The sequence below is a fragment of the Talpa occidentalis genome, unplaced genomic scaffold, assembly GCF_014898055.3.
Source record: "Talpa occidentalis isolate TD23 unplaced genomic scaffold, MPIMG_talOcc4v2.1 talOcc4.3, whole genome shotgun sequence".
NCBI classification, from domain to species: Eukaryota; Metazoa; Chordata; class Mammalia; order Eulipotyphla; family Talpidae; genus Talpa; species Talpa occidentalis.
Genome location: NW_023603184.1, coordinates 123,905,524 through 123,921,043, shown reverse-complemented (window position 1 = coordinate 123,921,043; position 15,520 = coordinate 123,905,524). Strand labels below are relative to the sequence as shown.

At 44.2% G+C, this 15,520-nt stretch overlaps 1 protein-coding gene across 1 annotated transcript in view; it reads right to left on the bottom strand.

The window, feature by feature from the left end:
• LOC119256096 (CASP8 and FADD-like apoptosis regulator) overlaps nucleotides 1–12,283 on the bottom strand; it is a 42,139-nt gene extending 29,856 nt beyond the window's left edge. Inside the window, 2 exon segments of the mRNA XM_037523824.1 lie at nucleotides 10,340–10,456; nucleotides 12,096–12,283. The gene's annotated coding sequence lies outside the window, so the exon portion shown is untranslated.
• Between the last annotated feature and the right edge of the window lie 3,237 nt (nucleotides 12,284–15,520).

Genomic DNA, 15,520 nt, shown 5'->3' with positions numbered 1-15,520 from the left:
GGGTTAGGAACCAAATAATCACTACTTTGTTTCTTTTAAGCACAAACCAAGAAATAAAAAAATTGCTCAGACTAAGGAAGCCCATAAGGTTCTTTAGAAGGAAACTCAAAACTACCCCATAAGGTCATTTCACACCCAGGGCACAGATGTGCTTTTTATGTAGGAGTTGACTCATGTTTAAAATTAACCACACATGAAAATAAAAGTAACCATGACAGTGATAGGCAAAATAATAAAACTCACAACCGAGGAACCTACATCTGAAAGTTTAAAATAAGTATTTTAAAACATTCTAGAAGATAAGGGAAGTCTCTGCAATGTGATATGTCAAATTAATGGTTTATAATCAGGGGTGATTTTGCCTCCCATGGGACATTCGACAGTATCTGGAGATACTTTTGTCTGTCTAACAACGTGTTGCCATTGGCATCTGGCTGAGAGAAACAAGGGGTGCTTCTAAACACCCCAGAATACATGTTCCCCACAACAAAGAATTATCCAGCTCAAAACACCAACAGTGCCAAAATTGAGAAGCCCTATACTGGATTATCTCGAAAGAAACTCTGGCTGTAACACACACTGAGATGCTCAATGAAACATAAACATTTGCTCAAATACATAGCAGAACCTGTGAGAAAGTAGCAAGCCTAAGAGAAGAAACAGCCACAAAAAAAAAAAAAAAAAAGAAAGAAAGAAGACTTGCAATATGTAATTACATCAAAATAGATAACATAGAGAAATAATTCTAACAAATGATATGCCAGACATTAACAGAAATAAACAAACTAAATATATTATTGGAAATAATAATGACCTTGGTAAATGGAAAGCTTTATCTTATTCATGAATAGTGTGATTCAATGTAATAAAGGTGTGAGTCTGCTAAAAAACTGATCCCTGGATTAAAAGCAAGGGAGTTTATCTTGCAAAATAGCAATTCAAAAACACTTATCAGATGCATAGCATATAAACAGTTAAATAGTAATTACTAGGAAAAAAGTCTATAGCAAATATTATCCCTTATGGTGCGTGTTAGAAGCATTCCCTTAAAAAGTCAGCCTCCAAGTAGAGGGACCCAGGAGACCACCTTCCAGATCTACTTTCAGAGGAACAGGGATGAGGTTCTGCATATTTGCCAAATTTAAACATTGTTGGAATAGACCTGATAGTGTTGTCATGATTGGATCATACAATAATTTCTTTTTTTTAAAGATTTATTTATGCATGCAAGAACTAGGGTACAGGCCAGAGGTGTGGGGGTGAGAGGATTCACCAGAGACAAAGGGAGAGCAGAACAGGAGGATCTACTGAAATAAACTGCTGAGAGGAGCAGCGGGTGAGTCAGGAAAAGTCTGCTGTGCCATGTGGGTAGCTCCCTGGCCGAACTCGTGCTGCAGAGCTGTGTATAGCTTCACAGTGCTGTGCTCAACCCCTTGTGCCACCAGGGAGGCCCCATACAATAATTAATTAAGCATGTTTGGCAAATACCCAATGTGAAACATAACCTAGAAGCATCTCCAGAAAATGATAAACCTCGCATGATTCTGAAGCCGCCCAAAGTCTGAGCAGGTGGCAAGCAAAAGAATGATGCAATAATAAGTGATGACAGCCTGAACTGCAAGGAAGTCTGGCATACCGCCTAACATCCCGAGAAAATCATCATCACTGTAGCTACTACAGACAACCCATATATATTTCAAGACAAAGTGAGTTAGGGTTGGCATTCCCAGCAGAAGAGCACACTTCCTACTTAATTAAGATAGTTGAACCTAGCATTTGCCCCTAAAAAAAAAAGAGTGGCCCATGTGGCATCCCCTTCCAACGTTTGACAATGTGCCACTCATATTTGATAACTACATGAAGAAAGCTCTGTGGATTCATCACTGTGGTGTTTTCCATATCTGCTAGCTATTTCAGTAGGATAGGGCACCTTTAATTTAAATGCCTTCTTTTTTTTTTTTTAAGATTTATTTATTTATACAAGCACTGGATACAGTCAGAAGCACAGAAGGGCGAGAGAATTCACCAGAGTCAGAGCGGAGAGCAGAGCAGGCAACTGACGAAGTACACCGCTGAGGGGAGCAGCGGGCAGCAGGAGAGGTCTGCGCCATGTGGGACTCTCACCTGGTGGCCGGGGATCGAACTGGCACTGCAGAGGCTGCAGGCAGCTTCGCAACCCAGCGCTCAACCGCTGCGCCAACGGGGAGGCCCATAATTTAAATGACTTCTTGCACCATCTTGCCTTATGGACTAGATGGAACTGTATCAGCTTTGATTTACTAAATTCTTAATGCCTTTCTTTGTGATATCAAACACAGTGAAAGCCTTCAGTAATGCTCATGGGATTTAATTGTGTATCCTCATTGATGTCTCATTTGTGGGGTACAGCAGCCCCCCTTTTAAAAATGAAATACAGGGCCTCCCCAGTGGCGCAGCGGTTGAGCGCTGGGTTGCCAAGCTGCCTGCAGCCTCTGCAGCGCCGGTTCGATTCCCGGCTGCTCCCCGGCCACTGGAGGAGGGTCCCACATGGCGCGCAGACCTCTCCTGCCGCCTGCTGCTCCCCTCAGCAGTGTACTTCGGTCCTTCTGCCTGCTCTGCTCCTCGCTCTGGCTCTGGTGAATTCTCTCACCCTCCCGCGCTTCTGACTGTACCCAGTGCTTGTATAATTAAATAAAAAAATAAAAATAAATCTTTAAAAAAAATAATAAAAAAATGAAAATGAAATACAGCTCATTCTTACTACAGCTTGTGCAAGTCCTCCTCTTCTGGCCTTCTAGATTCTTCCCCTTCATCTCTCTTACCCCGCCCTCTCTCGACCCAGTCTTAATGGTGGTATATTAAAAAAAGAAAGCACACAAAACGAGTCCCCTTGGGGTCAGTGGGAAAGGAGATAGATATAAGTGTTTTAATAATAATTGGCTATAATCACTCTTTGCCACATCTGGAACTGAAAATAAGGAGGGAAAAACTACTACTGAATAAACTGACAAAGAATAGAGAAGGGAAAAAAGAAAAAGCAGTAAATAGTTATCTATAACTCGTATAAAAGAGCAACCAGCTTTAAAACAGTCCTTTCTGCTTAGGGTTAGAACAATGAATACTAGAACAATTGTTTGGACTACTTTTAGTTTCTTTTAATCAAAAAATTACTAGATGATAGAATTTATTACATGTTATTACTTGGTATACTGAGAATTATTTAAAAGTAAAGACTCTAATAAAAAAAAATCAGGCTTAAGAAAAATGTATATGATTATTCCTTTTAATCCTTCAACATTATACTGGAGAACACAGTTAGCACAAGTACAAGGGAAAAAAATAGAGCATGCCACATAGAAATAACCTTACATAATTCATAATGCTTTTAGAGCTTCTTTGGTGTATATATAGACAAAACCTTAGAACAAGAAAGCTTAGTAGCATCCCAAAGTTATCCTAAAAGGAACAGATCAAATTTTATTTAGCATGGTTTAAAAGATAGGTGGGGAGGGGAGGGATGAGAGTGGCAGGTAGAATAGGTCTTTAGAGCTCCATAAAAGGACAGTGCCCCCCAATTACCAACCCCATTCTACCTGAACCGCCAAGGTCCCCCTCACTCCAATCACTTCCTCTGAAGATACTTGTGTCACTTCACTCAGGCGAAGAACAAAGGGGCCATCCAAGCACAGTATTTTGTCTTGCATTCAAATATCCAGTCCTCCTGATTGATCAATATGTGTTAGTTTCATTTTACTCCACTGTTTAAAGCCAGGCAACTTCCCTAGTCAGACAAAACTGGCATCTGTGTGTGTTTTCCAGCATTTTAAGAAATCCCCTTTACCGTCAGGATTTTTTTTAATTTAATGATTATATATCCCCCTCCTTTCCACATCCACATAAGATTTCCTTATCACTACAAAAAGTTCCCACTTTTCATAATCAGGAGCAACTAGAATCTAAAACATTTCCAGTTTCACTTCTTGACAGGAAGTTTAGACAATTGCAAATTATTTAAAAAGCTAAGCAGAACCCATGTCAGTCACCAGATTAATTTCCATGATAGAAGGCGTGTCGGATTCCACTCTCAAAGGAACAGAAACCTCTCAGAAACAACAGAAACCACTCCAGGTCTTTTCAGTGGAGATGCATTTAACAGGGGCACTTACAAAACCACTGCAAGGGCTGAAGGAAGAGGCTCTTGACTGGGCTTTTGGGACACAGGGCGCCCAGAGAGACCTTGTCTTAGGACAGTAGGGAGCTAGGAAACGCCACTGGGGGCACTGAGCTGAACAAAACCTGCATGCCAGGGAGCCAGAATTCAAAAAACAGCCTGACCACCAACACACCTGCCTCCCCACACCTCCAAAGCTGGTGACACAGGGCACTGTTCTGCCCAATTCCCATGTCACGCTTCTCAGCAGAAACTAAGAAAAGCAGAAAATCTCTATCTCACTTCTGTTTATGCACCTAATTGCAGAACTAAATTCATCCCCAAGTTGTAAAGGCCTCTGGGAAATGCAGTGTAATTTTCCAGAGCTGAGAATGGATCCTGAGCACCAACTGACCATAGCCACCCCAGAAATACACTGAGAGCAACTGTATCTTCTTTGTGATTAAATCCTCTGCATATTGGGCCTCCCTGATGGTGCAAGGGGTCAAGACGCAACCTATGAAGTTATCCACAGCCACTGCAGCACGAGTTCCATCCCCAGCCAGGGAGCTACCCAAATGGCGCAGCAGACCTCTCCTGACTCGCCCGCTGCTCCCCTCAGCAGTGTATTTCAGTTAGTCTGCCTGTTCTGCTCCCCACTCTGTCTCTGGTGAATCCTCTCACACACACACCCCCACCACACACCTCTGGCTTGTACCCCGGTTCTTGTATGCATAAATAAATAAATCTTAAAAAAAAAAAACAAATTCTCTGCATCACCTCAGTTTCTTGACTGTAACAGACACTCAATTAGTACTGATAAAATGAATGAATGAAGTCTCACAAGTTACTACAAGGTAATGGTCTTACTTTCTCTTCTCTCCATACTGGACCTAGAATATCTGCTACAAATCTCTGGCCAGCATCCTCAAGTCTCTTGTCCTTTTGCCACCTGCCAACCATTCTGCAACACTTTGGGTAACCAACTGGCCCTCATTTGCCAGGATTTTCCAGTTTTAGCACTGAAAGTTCTATGTCCCAGAAAACCCCCTCAGTCTCAGGCAAACCAGGACGGTTGGTCACCCCAGCACCCAGTCCTCGAAAGGAGAACATGCCCCACTCAGACATCCTGAGTAGTAAGTCCTGCTGAAGTGGGATGGGGAGGTAGATCACCCACACCCTTGTTTTCAACCTACTGCTGGTTGGCAATTGCTTTTACAGAAACTTTAGCTCCTTTCCCACACCCTCAGCTCCAACCTTCTCAGCTTTCTTCCACCTGACATCACCCACTGGTGCCATTTCTCATCGATGACCTTGCTCTTTATGTAAAGTGAGCTCGTGAGCTCGTGCAACCTTCTACCCTCCTACTGCCAGGACTGGCAATGTTCCCCAGCTTGCAGGACCAATCCCACTCCCTCCCCTCCCACCATCATGAGGCCCTATACCTACTCTTCCATCAACCTCTCTACCTACAGGGACACCTCCCATCTGCTTGTAAGCGAGTTCAAGTTTCTTCCATTTTTTACAATAAATAAAACAAAAAAAAACTTAAGCCTGAGATCTTCTAGTCGGACCATCCTTTCACTTCATTTCCTTTCATAAGAAGTTGGGACTTCAGGAAGGTAGACTCTGTATTTGGCGTTTCCTTCACGTGCCTCCACCTGCATCCCCCTAACCTCCCACATCTTTTACGCAAATGACACTACCTGCCAAGTCGTACTGAAATCTGAGGCAAAGGAGACAGGAATACTGATGTTGTCTCTAAACTTTGGATACTTTGCTCATTGTGGATTTTTTGCATCAAAGTCATTTTTTCCAAAATACTGCCTTAAAATATTATTTATCTAATAAATGACGCTTATGCTCTCAAAAATTATTTATCTTGATTACTGAGTTTCTGAGCACCCCTTTAAATGTTACGTCGAGTTGAGTGCCTCATTCTCCTCACCCTGGCATCCCCGTCCTATTGACAGCGCAGAGGCTAGGTAGAGACCCTAGTTACTCCCTAGTGGTCACATCCAAGTCACTTGGAAATCCTCTGTTATCAGAACACTCTGCCCCATCTACTTCACACCACCATATTCTGTGCAGTCCTTTTCTAACCATCTCTGACTTTCTGTACCTGCTCCTTAAATGCAAGTGTCCCCTAGAATCCATCTCTCACCCACTCTCTCTCTGGCCCTCTGGCCCCCTGCCTATATACTCACTCTCTCCAAACCGATTAGAATGGACCGAACTGCCTGAACCACATCACCTTCTTAATTTAATTCTTCCAGTGATTCTTCATCTCCCATTGCAGATTCAATTTCCTTTGCATTCAAGACTCCTTATGGTCCAGCACCTGTGCTCATCTCTCATTAACACACACCTTGCACATTCAGTTTTAGTCAAACTTCAACAAGTTATTTCCCGCACCTCTGTGCCTTTGCCTAGATTACCCTCTTCTATTTACCTGCTCAGCAAATCCCTTTGCAGCTTTCCGGGCAGCTGAAGTAGCTTTTCTGGGAAGAGTCTACACAGACCTGGTCAATAACTCCTCAGTACCACCACTGTACTAAGTACATAGCTCCCTGGCACCCAGCATTAGCCCCATTTAGTGAAAATGTGGTTAACCTTTGACAGACTTTCTCACAGAATGTCAACTTGACCTCCAATCCATGTGGCATCCAAAGCACACAATGTTCTCTGTAATCAGCAGCTAGCAGCCAGCATGACTGGTTCCCATCATCTGGTAACCTAATCAAGGACATGCTAAATATTTCTTTTTTTTTTTTTAAAGATTTATTTATTTATACAAGAGCTGGGGGACAGCCCCAGTGGCTTAGCAGGTTGAGCGCAGTGCTGGGAAGCTGTCCACAGCCTCTGCAGCGGACAATAGCTAGGTTACAGGGCAGAGGCATGGAGGGGGAGAGGATTCACCAGAGACAGAGTGGGGAGCAGAACAGGCAGATGGACCAAGAACACTGCTGAGGGGAGCAGCGGGCGAAGATAGGAGAGTTCTGCCGCGCCATGTGGGTCTCTCCCTGGCCAGCCGGGAATAGAACCCGCGCTGCAGAGGCTGCGGACAGCTTCACAGTACTGCCCTCAACCTGCTGCACCACCAGGGAGGCCCTCTTTTTATGGAATTTATGTGAGATGATGGATGTTAACTAACCCTATCATATATATGTGTAAATCAAATCATCACATTGTACACCTTAAACTTATACAGTGGTATATATCAATTATTTCTCATTACAACTGGAAAAATATTTAATAAAAGATAGAGCATGAATTGTCATTTTGTGTCTCCCCCAAATATTTTTGTTTGAAGAATAATTTACTTAATTAAGACACAATGGGAATGTAAAGTAACTCTAAAATAAATATTTTCATATCTTTTTTAGTGTCATATCCCTTAAGCTTCTTATTTAATTATATATTGTATTTATTTATTTATTTTTTATTTTTTTTATAACTTTTTTTTTTTTGGTTTTTTTTTTTTATAGAGGCATGTTTTAGTTATTTATTTTATTTGTTTGTTTGTTTTGTTTTTACATGCACTGGGTACAGTCAGAAGCGCGGGAGGGTGAGAGAATTCACCAGAGCCAGAGTGGGGAGCAGAGCAGGCAGAAGGACTGAAGTACACTGCTGAGGGGAGCAGCGGGCGGCAGGAGAGGTCTGTGCGCCATGTGGGACCCTCCTCCGGTGGCCGGGGAGCAGCCAGGGATCGAACCGGCGCTGCAGAGGCCGCGGGCAGCCTCGCAACCCAGCGCTCAACCGCTGCGCCACCGGGGAGGCCCTATTGTATTTATTTTTTATTAATGAAGTAACAAGGATGTTTTACATCCTTGTTAATATGACAATATAGGACTTCTTCCCTCAGGTAGTCATAGCTCTCCCATCACCAAAGCACTCATAGTCCTCCACCATTGTCTGTTGTGCTCTCTGTCCCCCACCTTGTTTTCATCCTCATCCCCCAATATTTTAAGTACGAGGTGTAATAACAGATCATCATGTGGTTCCTGATTTCTGGAATGCTGCGATACATGATCAACACAATCTAGCAGACCATGCTGAAGCTGAAGCATAAATACATTCTAGCTTGGAGTATTATTGACCATTGTTATGTATCAGTGGCTAAAATTATGCATTAAAAATTATTTGGCTGCACAAGTAGTAAATTTCAATTATAGCAAATTGCCCACAAACAATAGATGATCCCAATTATAAAACAACATGAAATTAATCAGAAGGCATGTTTTTTGATAACGCTCTGTGGTAATGCTCAGCCCCAATACTCTCAGGGAAGCTCCCATAAATTGCAGCTCAATTTTATCTCCAAATACAAATATTATCAATCATATTATGTCATATTATAGTTGATAATATTTGCTTAGTAGAAAATATTGATAATATTTGCTTAGTAGAAAAAGCCCCACAGAATGAGGAAGGATCTAGATCAAAAGGACGTTGAGTCACATAACTGAATACAGAACAAAAAGAATCACCAGGAACAACAGGGCTAAATCCATTTAATATAGAGACTGGTTCCTCCTTAAAAAGGTAAATTTTCATGAGGGCAAACTTCTCATACCCAATTACCTTAGAGTATCTCTCCAGCTCTGCCCAAGCCAGAATCTAACTCAAGAGAAGTATCTCAGTGTTCTCTGGACAATACTTTTCTGTCCCAACATCTTTGCTCAAACATTAGCCTCAGGATGGAAACCCCTTTCCTCTTCTCAGTCTCCGCCTATTGAAATTGTGTCCCATCTTTCAAAGCATCTCTTCCAGAAGCTGGTCCTGATGCCCAGATCAAGTTATCTCCTCCTGTTTCACAGCAATGTTTTTATTCACTTCTACCATTTATCTTTTTCTAGGCAGATACCTGTCATCTATGAGGAGGTTTTTGAGGATAGGTAGGCCCTTACTCATCTTCCTTAGGCTGTGTGTGTGTGGGGGGGGGCCCTGGCCAGGTCTGCCAAGGTCAGCCCTACTAAATTTTGTGCTGAATGGTCATCATTAGACACTTCAGCAGGCCTGTGAGTGATGCCTGCTCATGCTTCATAACCTATAAAGAAGCAAGATGGAGCTGGAGGTGGAATAAGAGATCATACTTGGAACCTGGTTGTTCCAGGAGGCAGAGCTTGTGAAATGAAGCCTTTGCAACTACTTGAAATAACAATGCTGTGGTGAAAGGTTGGCTTACAGTGCGATTATAACAGAATGACTAAGACTTCCTGGGAGCTGGCAATTCCTTTATAAGTAATGAATTATCGAAGTTGACAACCTAATATCTTGGATAAGAGAAAAATAACAAAACTGTTTTCTATTTTGTACAAACACTAAATGGCCAAATAAAGACAAAAGCAGCTAAAAGGGGAGACCATCAGAGAACAAGGACATAGCAAGGTACTAAGAGTGAAAAGGGAAGCAATTCTATTGACAGCTGGAAAGAAAAGATTTAGGAAAAAAAGTAATATATGTATATATACATACACATACCCACACACATATCATTCATATATGGTGTATATCATCAAAAAGAAATTATTTCTCTAAATCCAGAAATGAGGAAGGATTTGAAAAAACATTTAGGGCCTCTGAATAAGCAGATGAATGAAATGTAAATTATGCATACACACATTCTCAAAAACAAGAGGAGTGGTCATTAGAAAAACGTGTCATTAACTCCCCACCCTAGTCCAACCTGCTTCCTTCTATTTCAGGCTGTCGGTGACCCTTGTCTAGACGGTCTGGGCTCCAAAGAAACCAGTGCAGAAAATCTCTACCCCTTCTCCCCCAACCACACTATGAGCTTTTGGGAAAAGGCAACGAGATCTGCTCCATCTGTGTGCCCCCACTACCCAGAACTCGGCCTAGCCCAAAGGATCACTGAATGTTGGTAAGGTTACCCTGAATTAAAAAGGAAAGGAGGCATGTCAGTCTATAATTACAATTTTAATTAGTCTCTGGGATTCTACCAGGAAGAAACAACCAAACTGAGTCCATTCCTGAGATTAAAAAAGCGACCCGCTGGACTACTTGGAAGGCAGTGGGTAACCAAGAGGCTCAACGAAGGGCCAGAGAGCTGAAAGCAAGAGACTCAAATCCTTTCCCACTAAGGTCGCGAGGTGGCGCCCAGACGCCCCCGGAGAAAGCGCGACTCCCGCACAGGAGGAAGGAAGGTCCGGCCAGAGGCGCCGAGTACAAGGTTCTCGGTCTACTCACGCCGGTGCCAGCAGTCGGTTCCTCCGCAGGATCTCGGTCGGATCGGCACCCACTCCCGCCGAACATGACCTGAACTCTCGCCCTGGAAAATTTTAGTCCGAAATACTGCTGACCCAACTAGGAAGTGGAAGAAAACAGGAAACAGGCTTTGGGCCACCTTCTCCAGGCAGTCGGCCGTGGACGCACTACAATCAAGTCTTCTGGTTCAAAGTCCCCCCTTGCCCTAAGATTAAAGACCCCAAAAACTCCATGAGAGCACACGTAGGCCTCTCTAGACGGTAAACTGTCCCTTGTGTGGGCAAAGGGTCCTCGTGATGCTCCAGGAAATTACACATACTAGGCTGGGGCTGCACGGGGGAAGCTGTTACAGGGCCACCGAAAGAGGAGGCGGTGACCCGGGGGCGCCCCAGGCACCAAACCTACTTCCGTTTCCAATTGGCAGCTCTCAGCAGGAGGCCTGCGACCACCTTCCCAACACCCGCCTCAAACGCAAGACTCCTGGGAGGGAGATTGCAAGAGGCCCCAGCCCTTCCAGGCCATTGGGTGGATCCACCTTCTAAACAGGATTAAGATTGTAACCGAGTTAAAGGAAAAGCAAATGTCAGTTACAAACAGAGGCAGACATGTAGTTAGAAAAGGCCGTTTAAAGCAGGACACCCAGTCGGAAACTAAAACTTAAGCAAACGTTAACAGAAAAAACGAAAAAGTCTGCATGGCAGACGCTCCCTCGACAACCGAGTCTTTGTTGTTTTGACTCTGAAGCTGAGCCAAGTTTTTTGCTCCTCCCAATGGAACATTCTTGTAAGATTATTATTAGGGGAAGAGATGTGCATCTCTTCTGTAGAGCAGAGCCAGCACGCCCCCGCAGGGTCTAATCGCGTCTAGATACTGAGCGAAAAACCACCTCCCTGCCGCCAACTCGTTGCGTAGATGCATTTCAAAAGTCAACAAGTCAGGGCTTGAATTTACTTCCTACTCCCCACTTACTTCCTGCTCCCCGCAACCAGGCTGAAAGCCACTCCTCGATCTTAACATTTAAAAGAACATGCCCTTCTAACCAAATCCGACACCCCCAGGAGGGGCATCTTGAAATCTTTTCCAGTTCCTCAGACCTTTTGACAGACTGGAAAGGGCGGAGGACGTGCTGACTTTAAACCTTTTCACAAATCCTACCAATTCAAGAACCAGTAGTTGCGAACTTCCCCAAGGCGAGCATTCCTTGCAACTTGGCCAAAATATACATTACACTGCGTTGAGAAACAACCCTGACCTAGTTGGCCAGGCTCTTGACAGAAACTGGAAATTCTTATTTTAAGCAAAGTTTCCAGGTCGCTGGGGACCTGCCAACCCAAGTTCGCGGCCTGCTCTGAGTCTCAGGGGATACCACGGCGGTCCAGGTCCTCAGGCAGGGTGGATCGGGCCTCGCCGAGAACCCGGGACGCCCCGCAGCCCGCAGCGGGGCGCCGATCCTGGGCGGGAGAACACAGAGCGGAGGCGGGACAGGAGGGGGCGAGCGAGGTGAGAGGGCGGGGGCGAAGTGCCCCCGGACCGCCCGCGGGGCAAACCCCAACGGAGGTGTCACCCGCCTGAGTCACCCGCCGGAAGGCCCACTCCCCGCCTCTGCCCGGCACCCCCCGCCCCCGGCCGGTTCTGGGAAACGGGGTACCGCAGCCTGGGGGCGGGCAGGCCGCGCGCGCGGCCGCGGGGTCACTGACACGCCGTCCCGGGAGGGTCGGGGCGGCGCGGGGGCACGTACCGTCCAGCCCGCCGCGAGGCTCCGTCTGCGGCGACCTGATCAGGCGTCACTGCCCTGCGCGCCTGAAAAACGCTGGCAACAATGGAGGCCAAGAAACCGAAAGCTGAAAACTGGCGTGCTGCTTTCCTGTCACGCCCGCCTGGGGTCGCCTCGATCACCCCGGCCTTCTCCTTTCCTAAGCTTAGTGAACTCACATTTGCTGGTTGAGATCCAGAGACCCGCTCACCGACCGCCTAGTCCGAGACCGTCCTCTGCTTCCTGTGTATAGTCTGCAGGATTGGTTGCTGTGGGGCTGTGTTTTAACAAGGTTTTATGCGTGTTTGGCCGGTCTTGCTGGTGTTTGTTATTGAGGCAGGGGAATGAGAAGTAGCAATTGTGAAAGCACTTTATGTTTTATGTTCTGTCAATACCGGATGACTACTTTTTTGTGATGTTTTTTAATCTACTGACTTTTCTTAAATTTAACCTTACAGGAAAGCTGCAGGACAGAACTGAAACTGACAACTCTCGTCGCTTAGATGAATTTCGAAAGCCAACAAGTCAGGCCTTGAAATTGAAATGAGGACCTCGGCTAACCCACTCAGTAGAAAAACTGATGAAAATTATTTTATTATTTTTTAAAGATTTATTTATTTATGCATACAAGAGCTGGGGTAAAGACCAGAGGTGCGGGAGGGTGAGAGGGTTCACCAGAGACAGAGTGAGGAGCAGAGCAGGCAGATCTACTGAATGAAATACACTGCTAAGGGGAGCAGCAGGCGAGACAGGAGAGGTCTGCGGCGCCATGTGGGAATTTCCCTGGCTGGCCAGGACTCACGCCTACACTGCAGAGGCTGGGGACAGCTTCACAGCTCTTGGCTCAACCTGCTGAGCCACCAGGGAGGCCCCAAAACCAGCATTCTTTAATGATAAAAAAAATCCTCAACAAACTAGGAATAGACAGAATTCCTCAACTTTGTAAAAGGCATCCACAAAAAACAATAGCTAACCGCATGTTAAATAGTGTAAAATTGGGCCTCCTTGGTGGCACAGAGGTTAAAGTCTCAGCGCTATCAAGCTATCGCCAGCCACTGCAGCTTGAGTTCCATCCCCCGCCAGAAGCTGACCCACATGGCACAGCAGACCTCTCCAGTCTTGCCCACTGCTCCCCTCAGCAGTGTATTTCAGTGGATCTGCCTGTTCTGCTCCCCACTTTGTCTCTGGTGAATCCTCTCACCACCCCCTGCACCTCTGGCCTATACCCCAGTTCTTGTATGCATAAATAAATAAAAATAAACCTTTTTTAAAAAATTAAATAGTGTAAAATTGAATGCTTTCCCCATAAAGTTAGAAATGAGATAAAGATGTCTGCTGTTCCCACTGCTATTCCACACTATATTGGAGATGCCAGCCACAGCAAAGAAACAAAAGGCATCCATGTTGGAAAAGAAGAAATACAAGTATCTCTTATTTGCAGATCACATGATCTTGCATATAGAATATATATATATTCTTTTTTTTTGTGGGACCCTCGCTGGCGGCGGCTGGGGAATGAACCGGCGCTACAGAGGCTGCGGGCAGCCTTGCAGCCCAGCGCTCAACCGCTGCGCCACCAGGGGAGGTCCTAGAATATATTTTTAAAAAAATCTATTAGAACTCTAATAAGCAAGTTCAGCAAGGTTACAGGATGTAAGATCCATATACGAAACTCAATTTTATTTCTATCCACTTGCAGTGAACAATCCAAAAATTAATTTAAGCGAACAATTTCATTTACCATAGTATTAAAAAGAATAAAACACTTTAAATTTCACCAAAAAAAAGTATAAAGGGGTGTGATACTAGAACAAGGAAAGACATACAAATAAATTTAAAAAATTAAGAGTCCAGAAATAAATTAATATCTGTATGGTCAACTGCCCTTCATTAAGAATGGTGAGATTATTCAATGGGGGAAAAGTAGTCTTTATAACCAATGGTACTGGTACAACTGGATTTCCATGTGCAAATGAATGAAGTTGAATCATATCTCAAAGCATATATAAGGTCAATTTGAGGTGAATAAAAAAGTTACTGCTATAAAATTCTTAGAAGCAAAAAAAGGGTGAAACTTAATGATCTTGGATTTGGCAGGAAACTCATCCAAAACATGAGCAAATAAAGAAAAAATAGGTTAATTGACTTCCTCAGTATTAAAACCTTTTCTTCTTCAAAGGACACAGGCAAGAAAATGAAAGAACAATGTGGAGAGTGCGAGAAAAAAAATTACAGTTCCTGTGTCTTATAAGCAACTTGTGTCCACAATATATAAGGAGCTCAGTGGGAAAAGTTGATGAGGTTTCCTAAACGAATAGGCATACCTCGTATTAATTGGACCCTTGAATAGGATCTCTCAATCACCCTTACTGAAACCTTTATTTCCTTATGTTCTGCGACGCAACTCCAGATTTACTTCCCACCTCTACAACCATTCATTCTTAGTTTCTTTATAGACTTCCTTTTCTTTGCCCCTTAACTATTGATTCTGCCCATAACGTTTATTCTTGCCAACCAGAATTAAATTACTTTTTGTTTTTGGTACCCATATATCCATTCCTCTGCTATGTTTCTCTAGTTTCTATGTCCATGTGATTTCTCCTATAGTCTGTTGGGGTTCTACCTTTTGTTTGCCTCCCTGAGATGCTAAAGGAATATGTTGAATATAGAGTGACAGAGAGAGTCAAGTTCAGGGGATGGACAAATAATCTGAACTCAAAGGTCACTAGTTAATTCAGCAATATCCCAGGTCTGAAAGGGAGATGTCACTATAGACAGAGGTCAGCCTAGGCACAGATGTGGTTTTTCTGTGCCACACTGCTGCTCTTCTTTATTGTGATGACTTGCCTCACTGTGGAGTTCTTTCCCAACACACAATAAAGCTCAGGCCCTCTGGTTTTCCCCTCTTTATTTTTTTTAAAGATTTATTTATGCATACAAGAACTGGGGTACAGGCCAGAGGTGTGGGGGGGGAGGTGAGAGGATTCACTAGAGACAGAGTGAGTAACTGGAGGACTGACTGAAATATATTGCTGAGGGGAGCAGTGGGTTAGTCAGGAGAGGTCTGCTGTGCCATGTGGGTAGCTCCCTGGCTGTGGATTGAACTCGTGCTACAGTGGCTGTGGATTGCTTCATAGATTCTGTCTTAACCCCTTGCACCACTAGGGAGGCCCGAGGTTTTCCCCTCTTAAATTGAATATTTTATAATAAAATGTTGGGAAAGAAAACACTGTGTAAGAGGTCAAACACCAAAGAGCAAATACTATGTCAATGCCTAATACTGAAATTAGAAATAAGACTATTCCTCATGGCTCAGGCACAGACTTCAGGGGAGAATCTGTTATCACATATCCCTTCCTGGGGCCTGTACAGCTAGTTGTTGACAAGAGGACCCACTTACAAGCAGTAAG